This window comes from Myotis davidii, unplaced genomic scaffold (assembly GCF_000327345.1).
Source record: "Myotis davidii unplaced genomic scaffold, ASM32734v1 scaffold46, whole genome shotgun sequence".
Taxonomy (NCBI): Eukaryota; Metazoa; Chordata; class Mammalia; order Chiroptera; family Vespertilionidae; genus Myotis; species Myotis davidii.
This window is the reverse complement of record NW_006383006.1, coordinates 811723-815809: the sequence shown is the minus strand read 5'-3', so window position 1 is coordinate 815809 and position 4087 is coordinate 811723.

Below are 4087 nucleotides of genomic sequence, written 5' to 3'. Positions count from 1 at the left end.
GGAGGATTGGCAGTGCTGGCGAAGCCCAGGCTTGGGCACGCAATACTTGTCGAGACAAATCCCAATGTAGTTCTAAAGAGAACCTTCATACGCTGACTTCTGTACCTGTGTGGGCAAAATTTCCACTACTCCACAGAGGTGCTATGAAGACAGGTGTCTCCTCCAGGCTCATCCTAGTCTTTAACAGAACACAAACGATTTTACCATGGCAACCAAGTGGAAGATACACTGTCACCCACTTCCAAGAAAACCAAACCAAAGCTGGAGGGATGGATGAGGTCATTTAAAGCGATTGTCTTGTCATTAGTTCACTACCCATTGGGCCATTTAGAAACTGGCAAAATTTTGAACACCTCATCCTTCCCTTGGCTCTACTGGGCTGTCACCAAATTCCCCTCTTACACTCCCCCCTTCTTGCTGTCACCCAGTGGTGCTGTTTTAGTTCAGAGCAGAGCCAAGAAGGACTTGGGCATCAAACATTGAAAAGAGCCCCCAGGAGTTATCACAAATCTGGTTTTCAGAGAAGAAATAAAGTCTTAGTCTTCTTCTTTTATACCTCCTTCTTTCTTTACTATTTCCTCCTGGGCTGCTGACCTGGTCAGTGGCCCCATCAGTTGGCACTATTTCTCCCCACCCCCCAAATGCTTATCTTTGTCCCAACCATTCCGAGTCCATGTGCATAGCTGATGCTCTATGAGTATGTGCCTAAGGTATCAAGATTCTGCTGGCTGTGGCCAGCTATTGGCCTTGGACTTCTTGGAGAACTTGCATGGACTTGTGCTTAACCTCTCACCATCCTGATGTGAGAACTGGCATCCTCCTCTTGTAGATGGTTTCTAGAAGTAGAATGGTGAACTGATCTCACACTTTAAGGATTATTGACCCCTTGGGGTTCTGACTTAAATTTAGCTTGGATGTTGTGGGTGTTGATGCAGGAACTGCTATTTTCTCTTCCACCTCTCCTGGCTAGAAGACATCAGACATCTGGTGCTCTTTAAGGAAGGTGGCTGGAGAAAATAAATGCTGCCTTCCGCATAGGTGCATGATTCAGTGGTGATTCAGCCCTTGATTTAGCTCTATTTTATTTACAATGCCTCTAATTTCTGAAACATTTTCTATCCTCTATTAAAGAAGAATTCCATCTCCCACATTACTGAAATTCGCTCCTATTTTTCATTTAGGAAGCTCTAGTATTCCATATTCCCATGTTCTACTCCTCAACTTCTTGCTTCCATTTTCCCAGGTCACTGTTGGAGGTAATAGCACATAGGTCTCAGACTAGTTTGAAATTCTTGAGCTATTCTTCAATTTTAAATAGTCTTAGGAAAACTTATAGGACTCACTCTGTCATAGCTTGGCTCATCTCATTCCAGACTCACATGCCATTATGGAATCCTTTCTATTTCCTCCTAAATCATTAGGCCTTTCCTCTACTCTTGTCTAAACCTCAGGTCTACTCTCAATTCCAAGTCAATGCCTCTCTCCCTTTTTCAAGGTCCAGATTGTAGATTATGCCTCAAGTATGATGTGAAGACAGGATTTTCATAGAGTAAAAAGCCACTTGGGGAAGAGAGAATGGGAGAAGGTGAAGATATACCTCTGTTGGAGGGGTAAGGAGAGGAAGAACAATAATGAAATGTACACGAAAGAAGACAAATTTACCTATTTTGCCACTTTTTTAAAGAGTTTGATTTTCTTAACAAGTTCATTTGGAATCAGACTGCTTTGCTTCAAATTTCAGCTCTACAACTTACTGTTGCTGTGTGACTTTGGACAAGTCTCTTAGTCTCTCTGGCTGCAAGTTTTTATCTGTAAAATGAGAGTTATGATAATGTCTACTTTTGGGGTGGTTGTGAGCACAGTGTGCTGGTTCATGAGGGCAAGAACTCCTCACTCAGGTTCTTAGGTCCTCCAATACAGGACATTGAATTGGATCAAGAGGTCTGGGGCTCAGAGAGCTGAAGTTCTCCTGCTATAAAAAGAGGTTTATTTATTTATTTTTTGCTTAATCCCTTTACCTTTTTCACCCAGCCTCCCCCCAATCTTCTCCCCTTATAGCTGTCAGACACTTCTATGTATCTATGAGTATATTTAAAAAAAAATCAAACCCAGACACAGACAACAGTATGGTTATTGCCAGAGGGAAAAGCGGGTGGAGAGAGGTGGGAGAGGGCAAGAAGGGATAACTGGTGGCGGAAAGAGGCCTGGTTTTGAGTGGTGAGTATACAATGCACTACACGGAGATGATGTTTATAGAATTGTATACTTGAAACCAATGTCACACCAATAAATTCAATCTACCTATTTGCCAAGGCCATGGGGGTGATCTAATGAGAATAAAACTATCAAGTGCTGTTCAATCATTAGTAGGAGTCATTACCTGCTCTGTTGATGGAGGGACCAGAGTCTGCATGTCTCCGATGTGCTCATGCAGACAAGACATTCACCTGAAGCATATAGCGATAGTTGCTACTACTATTATTTTTGAAGCTTTAAGTTTGCAAAAGTAACATTGCCTGCAGAAAAAAAATTACATATGCTTTCACTTCCCTGAGGCAACCACTGTTGCTTGGTGTTATTCTGGGTACTCCAAGAAACAGATGCCAACCTGGGATTAGATGTGCAAAGATTTATCAGGGACAATGAGGAGTGAGTCATAGGAGACGAGGAGAGCCATTGGATGGCAAGGCAGGTCTGAGCCCTGTGAAGGAGAGAGGGGAGGGGGAAACATGGTCTTAGATTAGATTATGATATAGTTCTAATTTAGACCAGGCAAGTGGGTGAATCTTTTAGACCAGTGGTTCTCAACCGTGGCTGCACATTAGAATCACCTGGAAATCTTTTTAAAACCCTGACTTCTGGGCCTCATCCTCTGGAAATTGTTTCTTTGTTACTAATGTTGTGGCCCCACCCATAACAAAGAAACAGAATTTTTGCCTTAGTGTCTCTGAAGCTGGGATCAGCCTCCGGGGAATGTGGCTTTGGATTTCAGAGCACAGCAGTCGGGTTCATCAGGAAGTTGTGCTCCCTGCAGTAGGAGATCAAGAGGTACATTGTCAAGGCCACTGCAGTGCGTAGCCTTTCAGATTTTCCCTATGCCTATGTGATCTCATCTATTACACACACATATCTTCATGAATATGTGTACATATCTACATAAACATTTACAGTTTCAGGGATGGGGCCATACTCTACATTGTGTTTCAGAACTTGCATTTTTCATTGGATAATAATTTCTTATGAATGTATTATCAATACATGTAGATCTTCCTCATTCTTTAAAAACATTTTTTAAACCCTCACCTGAGGATATGTTTATTGATTTTAGAGAGGGAAAGGAAGAGAGAGAGTGAGAGAGAGGAAGAGAGAGAGAGCGATATTAATATAGCTACTTCAATTCTTTTTGGAAGTGGTCAGAGTTTAGTGGTGTCAGACATTTTTGGAAGTTCTGCTTTTAGTAGGAAATGACTTCCAAGGAGGTAGGATTTGATAATGTCAGACAGATTGTGTTTAAAACCTTAGTTAGCTGTACCTCCTTCAGCAGTGTCATTACTCTGTCTGAATCTCAGTTTTACCATATGAGAAATGGAGGCAATTTATTTATTCAAGCCTTTTTTTTCCCAAATACTTATTGAGAGCTCTCTAAGTTACAGGAATTGTTTTAGGTTCTGGGGATACAGCAATAATCAAACAGACAAAAATTCAGCCCTCAAGAAGCTTGTATTCTGTACTAACATAAAGGGTTTAGGAAGGTTAAATGAGACCTAATACATTTCCTGGTTCAGAGCTTGAAATAGAAGTGTTGTTTGCCTTCATCCTCCTTGTAATAGATGTTTGCTATCAATTCTAAAATTGATACTTTAATTTGTTTAGCTCTTTAGCATTATTATTCAGTAGTCAATGGTTTCCCAAGGAACAACAGCCCCCTAGACAATATAATTAAGGCATAAATCAATGTTACATTTTTGTTTTGACTCACAGCAGTATTAGCAAAGTCTCTATTGTCTTTATTCCCAACTTTATACCTTCAATCTTATCTAGAGAGTCACCCTAAGAGCCCATACATGCCTATCTCCCGGCGAGCTCT